We start from the raw sequence: 16,118 nt of genomic DNA on the forward strand, positions 1-16,118 counted from the left end.
GGTTATTTTGACTAAACAGGTTCAGCTAGAAGGCACACAGTGACTTTCCCAATCGTTAATTATGAAGCAACACATTAATTTACCAATCATCAGTTATGGGGTTATAAACATGCCGGCACAATAGGAATTAACCTCATTATTTAATATCTGACAGCTAACATTCTATACTTTGTTAATAGGTGGAAAAAAATTAAAAAAAATTTACAAGGTGAAATAAGAATTGAATTTGTAAAGGGAATAAATATTTTACAATATCATTTGATAAAATAGACTTTAGCTTCATTATCCAAAGCCTATAATAAATTTGAATAAAATCAGATAAAACTTTTATCTTTGAATTTTATCCAGCGTGTCTTAAAAATGTTCCATGTGAACCTTCCAGTTCTATATGACAGTATTAAAACTATTGACCAGTACTGCTTTGGCTATTGGTAAGTAATTTTCTTTCTGGCTAGCAACTTTCCTTTAGGGATGAGTATTGAGAAAAGCTGAAAAGAGTTGCTTATATGTATATACATAGAAAAAACATCATTTTGAGCATTTGGTATGTTATACTAAAACTTTCTTTACTTTTCTCTCATGAGACTCTCCTTCAGAGGAGATGTATTCCTTAACAATATTCTGATGGAGAGAAATACATTAAATAAATATCATCATTACTTCTACATCACAGTATCTGAATTCAGAACATCTCATCATGGGGCAAAATAGCAAATTTCTAACAGATGGCACATAACTGAAATAAGTAGAAAACAGAAAAATACAGGGAACTTTATATGTTTATGCTTCCTTGATTCAAGTTTAAAGCAGGCTTTCCCTTTGTGGATGCCCTGGAAATTATCACACCCTGAGGCAATGCTCCATCATAAGGATGGGTGAGAACTGCAAAGACTCAATATGTAATTCTTATATAAAGAGAGAGGAATTCTATTGTGAAATCATAGTTCTCATAGTCAAATCAATGTCAGAGAAGTATACATATAAAAATGTTACTGTAGTTAGCTAGTTATTAATAGGAAGAGAGCAAGGGGAGTCAGACATTGCTAAGGATGGTCAGCTGGGAAGCATGAGCCTGCTTGTTTCACCAGGAAACTACAGTTTAACAACTCTCCCTTCCCCCATATAGGGATCAGCCTGCCCTCCCATACAGGATTGTAGGGGGTGAGGGAGAAGGAGGAGGTAAACACATGTACAATGTAAGTAAAAATGGTGCAGGGGAGGTGCTTCTCCGTGGAGACCTGTCAGTCTAACCTGGAAAAAGGATTATTGGCTAGGGATTGGACCCATAAGAAGCCCAGGAAAGCTTAGGAAATTGGTTGTTTTGAAATGTACCTCAGTTGCAGTTTGTCCCCAGCCCTGGTTGGGTTGTGTGGGTGGCAGCCACTCGATGTGTCCCAATCACGTCGATGTTTCTCTCTCTCTCCCCCTCCCACTCTATCTGAACAAAAAATAGAAAAATGTCCTCGGGTGAGATGAAAGAAAGAAAGAAAGAAAGAAAGAAAGAAAGAAAGAAAGAAAGAAAGAAAGAAAGAAAGAAAGAAAGAAAGAAAGAAAGAAAGAAAGAAAGAAAGAAAGAAAGAAAGAAAGAGAAAGAAAGAAGACAAAAAGAAAAACCTCCTGGTTTTAATCCCAGGTGAACAAAGAAGTTCTCTCTCACTCAGTGACCTGCCCTCACCCCCTGCATTTGCACATTCTCTCTCACCCAGGAACACACGACCAAGACCAAGTGGGTCTAGTAGTCACCTGGGGCCCATGGTATGCAGACACCAAAAGACTGAGCTTTAATATGAAGCAGAAACTCTAGACACTGGCCTTTTTCTTGACCTTGATGAAGACAAGGTTGGACTTTCTCCATGGTCGGATGAACAGAGATGGGATATTGGGAACCCAGGATGAAAATTTCTTTGATTTTGCCACAGCATTTGATTTTATCACAAATAAAACCTTGCCACACCACAATCTCCCTTGTGTGGGTCCGTGAAATGCTTTTCTCACAATCTCTTGGGAAGCCTAATTTCAACTAATAATAGAAGGTGACTATTTGAGAATTTGTACCTTTAAAATGATCTATTCATAAATTCCTACCTCCAGAAAAGATTTGGCTAACATTCAAGGCATTTAGCGTGAGCTTCGAAGCAGAGAAATACAGAAAGCAGAAATGTGCCTCTGGGCAGTGTTTTCTAATTTTTTTCTTATGATAAGAGTCACCTGGGGTTCCTGCTAGACTTTGCAAATCTGCTATCCTTCCCTAGAGATTCTAAATTAGTAGGTCTGGGGTGGTACTCTGCATTCTGTAGTTTTAACAAGTGCTCAGGTGATATTTGCAACATCTAAAGCTAGATACACTTTGAGAAAATGCCTCAAGGATGTGATTTTTAAATTCGACTTCTCAATTATTGATTTAGGTGAGTTAACAGCCCCCCCCCCAAAAAAAAACAGATGCCAGCCTTACTTCAATTAAATAGACTTTATAAGAAGTAAAGCATAGACATAATGTTTTATTAATTAAGACTTTATTTTTCAAACAGTTTTATGCTCACAGCAAAATTGAGGGGAACATATAAAGATTTCCCATATAACCCTCTGCCCCTACAATGCATAACCTGCTCCATTATCATCATCCCCCACCAGAATAGTACATCTTTTAGAATTGATGAACCTACATTGACACGTCATAATCAGCCTGAATCCATAGTTTATCTTAATTACATTCTATGGGTTTGGACAAATGTATAATGACAATCCATCATTATGATATTGTTAACCTAAAAATAATATGCAAAGTGAGAAGCAACAATTGTTTATTTGATGAGATCCCCCCCCCAAAAAAAGCTATTTTGAAAACACAGATTCAGACAGTAAACAAAACAGTGTTCTGATTAGGTGAAAACAAAGGGTATTTGTGAAAAAGGGAAAGGAAATGATTACAGGAATAGAAGGAAGTAATTTCTATGGGTGTAGATACAATAAAGAAGTAATTTCTCTAAGTGCCGATAAGCTAACATAGTCATACCAATTCTAAAGAATGTCTTTAATTTTCAGTTCTGGTAGTCATAATATCTGCTTCCCCATTTGCTTTGTGAACAGCCATTTGGAATAGAGTGCTGCTTTAGACCCAGTCCAAAGGTTGTTTTACCTCATTTTTTAACATTCCAAAGGTTTGAGGAGTAAAATGTTCAAGACACTTCCTCTAGGATGGCCTCTCAGATTCCAATTTGAAGTGGTTCTATTTATATTATTTTCTACAGTACCATAAAGAGGGTTTTGTTCCCCTAAAAGTCCTCTGTGCTCTACCTATTCATCCCTCCCTCTTCCCCAATTCTTGGCAACCACTGATCTTTTTACTGTCATCGTATTTTATCTTTTTACAGAAAGTCATATAATTTGAATCATACAGTATGTAGCCTTACAAATTGACTTCTTTCACTTAATAATATGTATTTAAGTTTCCTCCATGTCTTTTCATAGCTTGATAGCTATTTTTTTAGAGTTAAATAATATTCTGTTATCTAAATGTATGGTAGGCAGTTACACAGACATGAGCAGAGCAAGGACAATGGGCCATCCATGGAAAACCCTGGATGCCTAGCAATGGGCAAAACTGGGAAAACAAGGACCTTGCCCCAGGGTACATTTCCCCCTGAGCTTTCATATAGATGGCCATATAGTTTAGACCCATGACCTTCCCTCCCTAGAGATAACATTTAGGCCTGAGTTATATTTCACCTCCAAGCCCAGAAAAGCAGCAAAACCTGCAAAGGATGTCACAGCTGACCTCAGGACCAGCTACATTGATTAATGATCCCCTGCCCTGGTTCTGGCCAATCAGTGGAGACTTAGACCCTGAAAGGACACACCTGGAAAGCCAATGAATATTCTATTGAGAATTGAGATCCTCCCCTGGAACCTTCCTTAAGATGTCCACCCTTAAAAGCTTTTATGAAGAGGACCCAGCTTATTCTTTCTCCAGGGAGCACGCTGGTTCCCGCCCCCCCCCCCTTTCTCTCTCCTAAGCTCCAAGGGCCCTTCTTTTGCCTCTGTAACTTGTTTCCTGAGGCCATTTCTTCTACCACTCATTTCTTCCACCTCTGTGATTTGTTAAATAAACATTTTCTTATAGTTTGAATCTTGGCTCTGAATTGTTTTCTAATCAGAACTCAAGTACTGATGTCACTGAACCAATGTCCAGTCTGACTCCACCAGTCTAACACCTGGTGCCATTCTTGCCACCACCAACAGATGTATCACAGTTTACAGTATTATCCATTCATTTACTGAAGGACGTCATGTTTGCTTCCAAATTTTGGCAATTATGAATGAGGCTGCTATAAACCTCAGTGTGTGGGTTTCTGTGTGAGCATAAATTTTCAACTCCTTTAGGTAAATATCAAGGATCATGATTGCTGGATTATATGGTAAGAGTATGTTTAGTTCTGTAAGAAACTGTCAAAGTGTCTGAACCATTTTTCATTCCCACCAGCAATGAATGAGAGTTACTGTTTTGCCCCATGTTTGGATTGTCAGTGTTCTGAATTTTGACCATTCTAATAAGTGTGTAGTGGTATCTCACTGTTGTCTTAATTTCTATTTCCCTGATGACATATAATGTGGTGCATCTTTTCACATGCTTATTGCCATCTGTACAGACATCACTTTTTAAAGTTCCTTGAATGTTTTAGTACAAAATTTGGAATGGAGGAGGGTAGCAAACTACTTCACATGGGCTAAATCTGGCCCACTGACTGGTTTTGTAAATGTAGTTTTATTGAAACATAGCCACACCAATTTACTTATGTATTATCTATGGCTGTTTCATGCTACAATGGCTTGGTTGAGTAGTTGTGACAAATTATATGGCATGTAAAAGATACTGATTATTACCTTTTTTAAAAATTGATTTTTAGAGAGAGAAAAGGAGATAGAGAGAGAGAGGGAAACATCCACGTGAGAGAGAAACATCAATTGGTGGCCTCTTGCACACACCCCGCCCAGAGATAGAACTTGCAACCTGGATATGTGCCCTAACCAGAAATCAAACCTGCCACCTTCTCATGTGATGACACTCCAACCAGGGCAACATTGATTATTTTAAGTTGGTTATTTTTAAGAACCAAAACACTCAGAAAGAACCATTGATCTTCACCCTGCTGCTTACAGGTAAATGAATATATAAAAAGAGAATCAAACTTATTTATAACCAAAAATACTAAGTTATAGTCCTGGCTGGGTGGCTCAGTTGGTTAGAGCATTGTCCTATACACCAAAAAGTTGTGAGTTTGATTTATGGTCAGAGCACATACCTGCCTTGTGCATTCGATCCCCAATCAGGGTGCATATGAGAAGCATTTGATATTTCTGAATATTAAATTAAAGAATAAAATGAGCTCCTATGGAAAATGCTAGCAGGGTGAAAATAAGAATAAATAAATGAGGATTTGGTGCTCTCAAATGAGGAAGCCTTTCTGAGGACACTTATGCAAGCTGGTAGCTTGAGATTTGCTCATTGGTCTAGCTCTGTCAGATCACCACTGCTTGTTTGTATTCCAGTAACAAAAAAAAAAAAAAAAAAAAAAAAAAACACAAAAAAACTCTGTACCTTGTCGACTGACAATCATAAATTCCTCAGCAAGCCCCAAATGATGATCAGTGGTCACATGAAGTTTTCAGACAAGAACTAAGAAAAAGGTTGATATTTCTCTCTCACATCAATTCGATGTTTCTCTTCCTCTTCCTCTGTCTCTAAAAATAAATAGAACCATATCCTCAGGTGAGGATTTAAAAATTTAAGTTACAATAATAAGAAGATACCACTTTACATTGGTAAATAATAAAAAATTGCACATTGCAAGTATTGGTGCAGATGTGGGAAATGGGAAAACATGTGTCCTTGGGTATATTAAGTGTTGCAAACCTGTATATCAGGTTGTCAGTACTTAGTCATATTAAAGTTGAATTACTCTATACTGTAGTAATTCCACTAATTATACACCTGGAAACTATCTAAGTCTCCTCAGTATGTGAATGAATAAACAAATTGTGACACAGTTATAAAATAGAACGATCATCTAATACATGCTATGTGAGTTTCCTAGGGTTCCTGTAACATTGCACCATAAACTATGTGGCTTGAAAAACAGAAATTTATTGTCTTACAGTTCTGGAGTCTAGAAGTCTGAAATCAGGGCCATGCACCCTCTGAAACCTGTAGGGGAGAATCCATTCTTGCCTCTTCCCAGCTTCTGGTGGTTTCCAAGCAATTCTGGTAGTATTTCTTGGCTTACAGATATATCAGTCTAACCACCCATCATCACATGGCATTCTTCCTGCCTGTATTTTCACATAGTCTTCTCTCTGTGAATGTCTGTGTGTGCATTTAAATTTTATATTGTTGTATCATGTCAGCGAGATAACCAGATACACACAGCTAAATTGTAAAGGAGCGCTTTATTACACTGGCGGGCTGAAGGGGGACTCTCCCCAAATCAACAGCCCTGAGCTTCCTTTGTTCTTTGCTTATATAGGAGCAAAAACCAGAAAAAACTACATTCAAAGAAAAAAACCTACATTCCTCCTGGCTCCAATTAATTGGTGTCAGGGCTGATACAGACTGCTTCAGAGGAGGGAGGGGGGTCGATTGCAGGGGTTAGGGTAATCATTAATCTCTTTTTATGGTCCCTCCAAGTTTTCCAAGGCCATTGTTAACCCCTTATCTTTATGGTTCCTCTGGGTGTCAGTCCCAGGTTTTTTTAGAAAACTGCTTGGGTATTTACATGCAGGAATAACTGATCAGAATGGAGTTTGATTTTTAAAATAGCCCAGTTTAATATAAGGACACCAGTTATATTGGATTAGGCCCCACCTTGTAGCTGCAGCACTTCAGTCTCTGCTTCTGTCATTACATGATATCTTCCTATTGAATATTGGTGTCTGAGTCTCTTCTCTTAGGATGTTGGTCTCAGTGAAATAAGATTCACCCTACTCCAGTAGGACCTCAACTTAACTTAAATAATTACATTTGTAATGACTCTGTTTCCAAATCAAGTCACATCCTGAGATACTGGGTGTTAGGACTGCAACATATCTTTATGGGAGACAAAATTCAACTCAATAATGAATCTTAAAACAATTATGAGCATACTTCGATAATATTGCAGGTTTGGTTTCAGACCACCACAATAAAGAGAATATCACTATAAAACAAATCATATGAATATTTGTTTTTTCAGTACATGTAAAAATTATGTTTATACTATACTGTAGTCTATTAATGTGCAATAGCATTATGTCTAAAAAAAAAGTACATACCTTAATTAAATAATACTTTGTTCCTAAAAATTCCAACCACCATCTGAACCTTCAGCTAGTTGTAATCTTTTTGCTGGTGGAGGGTCTGGTACTGGTAACATCAAAAATCACTGATCACAGATGACTACAACAAATATAATAATAATGAAAAAGTTTGAAATATTGCAAGAATTAACAAAACATGACACAGAAACATCAAGTGAGCAAATGCTGTTGGAAAAATGGCTCCAACACAATTGCTCAGTGTAGGGTTAGCACAAACCTTCAATATATAAAAAATGCAGTATCTAAATGGGGCACATCTGTAACAGTGTCAACAATAAAAAACAAACAAACAAAAAATACAATATCTGTGACGTGCAATAAAATGAGGTATGCCTGTATTCTAAGTGAAAGAATCCTGGCAAAAGAAAGTTTATATTGCATGATCCTATTTAAATAAAATTTCAAGAAATTTAAAACAATGTATAATAGCATAAAAAGCGTTGCTTATGACTGAGGTGGGATGAGTTATGAGGGTTAAAGGGAGAGATTATAAAGGGCCATGAGGAAATTTGGGGGTATGATACATATAATTATTATCCTTATGGTTTCTTGTGTATATGCATATGTGAAAATTTAGGACACGGTTCACTTTAAAGTGCCATTTATTCAATGAGAATTATACCTTAATATTTATGTCAAAAATAAGCAAAAGTTTTCATATACCTAAAAAAGTATTAAGTGTTATGCACTTCAGGATTCTAAATTTTATGTAGGCTTTGAAACTGTGATATAAGGAAGAAAGGCATGCTGATGTCTTTTTTTTTTTTTAATCTTCACCCGAGGACATTTTTCCATTTTTTGTTCATATAGAGTGGGAGGGAGAGAGAGGAAGAGAGAGAGAGAGAGAAACATCGACGTGAAAGGGACACATCGAGTGGCTGCCACCCACACAACCAACCAGGGCCTGACACAAACTGCAACTGAGGTACGGGCCCTTAGCAGGAACCAAATCCAGGTCTCTCAGGACCGCAGGCTGATGCTCTAACCACTGAGCACTGGCCAGAGCAGCATGCTGATGTCTTAAGTCACAATTTATATTTATTTTTTGACCTATGTAGACACACTATTGGAAGGAAGTATCTATTATTTTGTCAGTAACTCTAAGTAGCATGTCATGCTTTATTTAGTCATGATGTGAGGGTCTAAGTGTACATACCTACACCTAAGATACCCCTAACATATATCCCCAGGAAAGGTTAAAACCAACTTTATTCTCATTAAATATAATAAATGAATTCCAGATACTTTAATTGTTTTTGCCTCTCAAAGAATAAAGCAGATCTTATTGTGTGAATATTAATGCTGGTCGTGGCTAGAAATTAATTATTTTTGCACTCTTCAATACATATATGCTTATTTTAACACAGCATTAATGCAACAGTCAGGCAATAGGTCATCAATCATGTAAACTGTTTAATCATGGTCGCAGGAAAGGGATCCATTTATATCACAAACCCAGAGAACATTAAATCTTGTTGCTTTAACATAGGGTGTTATTTAACAATGCTCTTTTTACTTCCCTTTATTACCCTTAATTTTAAACTCAGGAGGAAAGGGGAAAAGGGAATTTCTCCAAATCTCTCCCCCATTGACTATCCTCTCTCTTTCCCTAGTCTCCCCTGGTTATTTTGCCCCATTCTCTATTTTTTTTTCTCCTATGGAAACTCTTTCTTCATAAAAAATTATTTATTATTTCCTATGATCTGGTAAAATTACAAGAAAATGAAATATCAAGAAAACCTTGGGGTTTTGTATTCTTTTAAAAATATTTTTATGGCAATGTGGTCTAAAATGGTTAAACTGAGATCTTTTAAAAATATGTATCGTTTCCCTTTCCATGGTCCGGATAAAATTGTTTATTCTTATTTCAGCTTTGAGAATTTATGGTCACACAGGTATTTGTTACAGATGAACTTTGCAAATGGTAAGTTTAAAGAAACGAATTGGGAATAAAAATTTTACATCATATCTAATGAATATCATTTATTTAATAACATGTTTTGCAAATAAAAAAACTTAATGATAAGTTAAGTTAGGGCTTAATAATTTATGTGAGAAATTATCATTTTATGGTGTCTAAAATATCTAGCAATTTACAGTTTATATTTCACAGATGAATGGTGTCCTTTCCATATCACATTTTCAAGTCAGGATTATGCTTGAATTAGAACCAACCTTCCCTTACAGGTCCACATACCAGTGGTTTTTAGCCCCTAATGCTTAGCTTAAAAAATTTTCTACAATTTATAAACTATTCTAGATATGCAGAAGAAGTAAAAACTATTAATTCAGCCTTATGCTTTTCTTAACTTTTTATTTGGTAAGACAGTGTAACCTTTTATTTCTCTTGCCCCAAAGTAAAATAAAATAACAAAATAAATTCAAAATTTCAAAAAAAGTTTTCTACTGGATTCATAGTTATTTTTGCTAAGTATAGTGTATCTTATAATATCTCTCATATTTAATTTATATTACATAAATAATCTAATTTTCCCTCCTTAAGAATTCCTTGACTAGGTGTTAGATTTTTTAAAAATTGATTTTTAATTCAGCATTAAGTAGTTTTTCTAATGAAGCTTTATATGTGGCATGTTAAATTTTACTTCAGGAGTCTCCCATCTTTCTTTTCTTTTCTGGGGCATCAAAGAACAGTTACTGATCTAATTACTTTTCCCATTTCTTGCTAGTTATATTTCAATCTAACATGCATGATGTTTCATTTTTTACTAATCTTGCCTCACTTTCCCATTGATTATTTGCTGTCACATTTTTTAGTGGGCATTTTATCCTCATAAAAACATATAATATACATCTATTATGGAGACATATTGTGCTTAAAATGGTGAAAGATCAATGTATAAATAAATGAGTGAATGTCACTTTGAGAATAATTGTTCGAGCATCCTGCTTCATAAGCCAGGCAGATCAATTTAAGCCCTCCACTGAACTCAGTTTATTCTTATTCATTTGTTAATTTAGTTTTATTTGTGTATCTCTTATGTAGATAATAGGCTTCTTATGGACTCGGTTTATATTTTATCAATATTTATATGCCTGGCATATAAGAGAGCTTTAATAAATGTGTATTGAATTAATGCAGAAATACTCTCGTGGTCTTCCTTTGTACATATCAATTAATGACACATTTTTATTTTTTATGGGAATCCATAAATACATTACTCTAAAATGCATATATTTCTTCTCATTTCATGGAGTTTTAGTCAGGAGTTGGGAGATGCATGTGCTCTGACAGCTGACATATTTTTACAAAACATATTAACAAAATAAGATTTTTTTCTGGATTTTTATTTAAAATGCATAAAGGAAAAAGGAATATGTTTATAGAGGAAATATAAGTAAACATGACAAATGGCTTCTAGCAGTCTACTTTTAATTTGGATATGCCAACTCAGAGAAGGAAATACGTAGTATATATGTTTGCAGATGCAGAATTCATTTATGATACACATAATATAATGAAAGTAATGTATATTTGTGTATGCATGTATATATCTAGGCATATAGTTGTACCTATGCATACAAATCATGTAATTTACAATTTTTCAATAACTCAGTGAATTACAGAAGCTAATCATACCATTATGACAAGTATAGTGCAATTTTGAATTGTACACTCCCTGTTTCCTCACCTTATGCTAGAATAAAATATACGAATATAACCATATACACATTATTTTTCTTTTCTCTCCAGGGACAATAAATATGATAAGTTATCATTTTACACACAATATAGCACATACTTTTTCCACAATCTCTTTTTCCTTACTAGTTTTCTTCTCACCTTCTGTAGTTCAAGATCAGATGGAGAAGAGTTGCTAAAGGTCTAAAGACCTTTAGATCTTTCTTTCTCTCTTTCTTTCTTCCCCCCTCTCTCTCTCTCCCTCTCTCTTTTTTGAAAATATAGAGGTCATTTGTATTTTTTTGTCCCAATCCCCACTCCAGGATAAAGAGGAGTCAGCAGTTCTTACTCCATAATCTCTTCCCCCAATCCCACTCTAACTTTCTCCTTATCCTGGATAGAATTAAAGACCTAATGAGATGAAGAGCTGTAGATCACCCTTAGACTGATTGACTTATTTTCATTCTTCTATTTTTTTCTTTCTTTTTAATACTTATTATGTTTAAGTCTTACAAACCAGATCATGCTTGTATGTGGGGAAATTGATTTGAAATGCCCATAGTGGCTGGATATAAAACACATCAGGTTTATAGCAAACGGAGGAAAATACTATGAACGATATCCCAGACAGCATGGAGCACAGTGCCACTAACTGCTGCTCCAAAGGAATCATTGGTTCTGCAACCAATTATTGTTGTTAAATAATGATGAAATTGTCATGTTAATTCAAGGCAACCTCTAATTATCACCTTTAATTCGCTGTTTATATGAAGAAAGGGAGCTGACATTTATTTATTTTGTTTATTTATTTTTTAACATGTTTTATTGATTTTAGAAAGAGAGAGGAAGGGATAGGCAGAGATAGAAACATCAATGAGAGAGAACATAGATTGTCCGCCTCCTGCATGCCCACCAATGGGGATTGGGCCCGCAACCTGGGCATGTGTCCTGATAGGGAATCGAACGGGCGATCTCTTGGTGCATGAGTCAGTGCTCAACCACTGAGCCACACTGGCTAGCAGGAGCTGACGTTTAATGGTCATCTAATATGAAACATGATCTGTGCATTAGAAAGTTCGCATTAAAGATCTGTAGACTGCCCTGGCCGGTTTGGCTCAGCGGTTAGAGTGTCGACCTGCGGTCCTGAGAGACCCAGGTTCGGTTCCCGCTAAGGGCGTATACCTTGGTTGCAGTTTGTCCCCGGCTCTGGTCGGTCGTGCGGGTGGCAGCCACTCGATGTGTTCCTTTCACGTCGATGTTTCTCTCTCTCTCTCTGTTCCTCTCTCTCCCCCCCACTCTACCTGAACAAAAAAATGGGAAAATGTCCTCGGGTCAGGATAAAAAAAAAAAAAATCTGTAGACTAATTTCTGTAGACTAATTTATTAAACATCACCATATAAATAAGTAGTTCTGATACTTGGGAGGCTAATTCCCCTTAGTGATGCTTCAGACTTTGCCTTACCCCCGCCTAGCCCCTCCTAGTGGGAGCTTGGCCAGGATCCTCTGACCATGATTGGTGGCCAGGTTCTCCCTTTGTCCTTTAAGCAGAGAACAAAAGGGAGGCAGGTAGGGCCACTTGGACTCCAATGGCAATAGATATGCTCAGTGATGAGCTTCTCCAGAGATGTGCACTGACTGGAGCATCGTCACTTCCACCTCGGGACCCACTGTTCAGTCAGGACACATTTGTCAATGAGTCAATATATCCCTCAGTTCTCCAGTGATCTTGGTCACATATGTATTAACTTTCTAAGGAGTCATATAGATTACCGCCAAGCTCCATCCAATCTCTATGCAGACTAGTGAATTCTAGAAAGCTGTTACAACTTGAGAAGTTCTCACAAAACTGAATTAGGTGGACATTGCAGAGCTGACCTGAATGGCAAGGCATTTTACCAGAATTCTGACTGGAATGGGATAAAGTTGAGTGCAGTGATTTTCTATGTACTAGTGTATTAACGTATCGATTCATTTTGGTTGAAGGTTGATTTCATTTTTTATTACTTCTAACTTGCATGTTTAATTCACTGAAAATTTGAACTGCAGTTGAAGCAATCTTTGTTTTTTAAAATGTAATTATATCAACAGGACTGAGATGAACCGTCTTGCTCCTGGAGAGACTGCATTCAGAAATATGAGATTTGTCATTGCTTACAGTCCAACCAATGCCTCCCTAAGCAAATTCTTACAGGAACTTAAAAATAATGTTAGAAAGGAGGCAAAATATACAATGGGCTAAATATAGTCTATTCAATAAATGATGTTTGGAAAATTGGACAGATATGTGAAAAAAAAAAAATGAAACTAGACCACCTTCTTACACCATACACAAGAATAAACTAAAAATTGATTAGTCTTAAATGTTAGATTTGAAACCATAAAAATCCTGGAAGAAAGCATAGGCAGTAAAATCTCGGACATTTCTCATAGCAGCGTTTCTTCTGTTATGTCTCCTCAGGCAAGGGAAACAAAAGAAAAAGTAAACAAACGGGACTACATCAAACTAAGAAGTTTTTGCACAGCAAAAGAAAACCATCAACAAAATGAAAAGACAACTACCGAATGGGAGAACATATTTGGCATTTCATGTGGTAAGGGAGTTAATATACAGAATTTATAAAGAACTTACAAAACTCAACACCAAAAAGCAAACAATCCTATTAAAAAATGGGCAAAGGACCTGAATAGACACTTCTCCAAAGAGAACATACAGATGGCCAATAGACATATGAAGAGATACTCAAAGTCACTAATCATCAGAGAAATGCAAATTAAAACTACATTGAGATATCACCTCACACCTGTCAGAATGGCCACCATCAATAAGTCAACAAACAACAAGTGTAGGCAAGGATGTGGAGAAAGAGAACTTTTGTGCACTGTTGGTGGGAATGCACATTGGTGCAGCCACTGTGGGACGCAGTATGGAGTTACCTCAAAAAATTAAAAATGGAACTGCCTTATGACCCAGCAATTCCACTTCTGGGAATTTAGCTGAAGAACCCTGAAACACTAATTCAAAAGAATATATGCACCCCTATGTTCATGGCAGCATTATTTACAATAACCAAGAATTGGAAATAGCCCAAGTGCCGATCAGTAGATGAGTGGATACAAGCCATGGTACATTTACACAATAAAATACTACTCAGCTGTAAAAAAGAAGAAAATTTTACCCTTTGCAACAGCATGGATGGACCTGGAGAACATTATACTAAGTGAAATAAGCCAGCGGAAGAAAAGTAGCACATGATTTCACTCGTATGTGGAATTTAATGAACAAACTGAACTAAGAAGCAAAACAGAGACAAACTCATAGGTAGAGAACACCTCTTGGGGGGGGGAGTGGAGGGATTTAACAAAAAGAAAAAAGAGAAGGATCTGATGAACATGACAACAGTGTGGTGATTGTGAGGGGGAAATGGGGTGGGTGGAGGTGGAAGAGGGTATAGAGGGATCAATGGTGATGGGGGAAAAAAGAATAAAATAAAGAAAGAAAAAAGAAAAGAAAGAATAACGATGTCACACCATAGTAAGACTGTGTGGAGCAACTTACACCACCACCATTTTAGGGCATGAAGGCATCCAGACTCTGGACTGGCCTTTTGGTGATGGTGGACCACCATCCAGGCAGATTGCTAATAAGTGGTTAAAATCTGCAAAACAAATTCCGTGAAGATCCTGGTTCTTGTACTGCAGTTCACTGTGCCACAGGTCTCAGGAGAGCTCCAGGGCTGGTTACCTGAGCATTAACTGAAGGTGGAATGAAATATGAAGATTCAGTACAATTCATAAGACAAAAGTGCTGTGGAGCTTTTAACAGCAAGCAAGTTTTGTATTTGAAGAAGTATAGTCCTGCAATGTGCTTACGCTTCAAAAACTCCAGATACAATTGTTTTATTTAGCCTAAGGCCTGACACTATGCCCTTGGAAGTGAAACTTGAGCCAGAACTTTGTTTACATTTTATATCAACCACTACAGAGATGAGGCGAATACTAAGCCCCATAAACTCCTGTGAGAACATTGAAAAGCAGTTTTAGCAGGCCACAAACTTGCCAGACTCAGAGCCTCTATGTTTGATGTTATTTTGACATTTAGTAAATGAGCTTCAATATTTAAAATGTGTTTTTCATGTGCATCAATTGTATCTTATCAATATATAAGAAATTTAGAGTCCGGCCAGTGTGGCTTAGTGGTTGAGCGGCAACCCATGCACCAAGAGGTCATCAGTTTGATTTCCAGTCAGGGCTGGTGCCCAAGTTGTGGGCCAGATCCCCAGTAGGGGGCATGCAAGAGGCGGCCAATTGATGTTCTCTCTCATCAATGTTTTGAGCTCTCTCTCCCTCTCCCTTCCTCTCTCTCTAAAATCAATAAAGAAAAAGAAAGAAAGAAAGAAAGAAATTTAGAGTAACAAGGTGCCAAAATACCCAGCACAATACTTGGACACTTTTGGTCTCATATAGTCCTTAGGTGGTTTATTTCTTTAGTCATTTCAAACACTGAAGGTAGAGCCTATATGGTCACTTGCTCACATTATGTTTATATCTTCCACATCCAAACTGATACATAGTAGGGTTTGTACAATCATTACTTTCGTTGCATTTGTGCAAAGTCGTAGGTGATTTTTAATTTGTTTTTATAAATTTAATTTTTGTGCTGTTATAAAACCTTCCATTTTACAAAATCACACACACGCAAAATTATGGTTGTTAATTCAATCCGCCTTGCACAGAAGCAGCTGTCATTAAAGTTTCCAGATAAAAAAGATTTACAGTGAATTTGAAGTTGAAACTTTGGGGTGCAACTTAACAGAAAGGGCTCGCAAAAATAATGGGAGGGGCTATTTAATATTTCTAGTAAAATATTTCCAAATGTTTTTTAAATTAAGTAAATATTTTTAAATATTTATTTCAACAAATAAATGCATGTGTTGTTTTTGTCTCATTTTACTAGTTAAAATATTGTGCATTGAATACTTTCTAAACTCTAGGCCAAGAGAAATGCCCTGGAACTCCAAGAGAGGATACGATATTGCAGTGGCCTTCACAATGTAAAATCTACTGCATTAGTACAACTTCATGAAATTGCAAATGCAGTGAGAGGTGGATAGATGTAAACAACCTCAA

General features: G+C 36.5%; 1 pseudogene; it reads left to right on the forward strand.

Annotated features, from left to right (window-relative positions):
- Positions 1 to 13,086: 13,086 nt before the first annotated feature.
- Positions 13,087 to 14,896, forward strand: LOC118635514 (annotated as a pseudogene).
- Positions 14,897 to 16,118: the final 1,222 nt, after the last annotated feature.

This window comes from Molossus molossus, unplaced genomic scaffold (genome assembly GCF_014108415.1).
Source record: "Molossus molossus isolate mMolMol1 unplaced genomic scaffold, mMolMol1.p scaffold_m16_p_2, whole genome shotgun sequence".
In the NCBI taxonomy this organism is placed as follows: domain Eukaryota; kingdom Metazoa; phylum Chordata; class Mammalia; order Chiroptera; family Molossidae; genus Molossus; species Molossus molossus.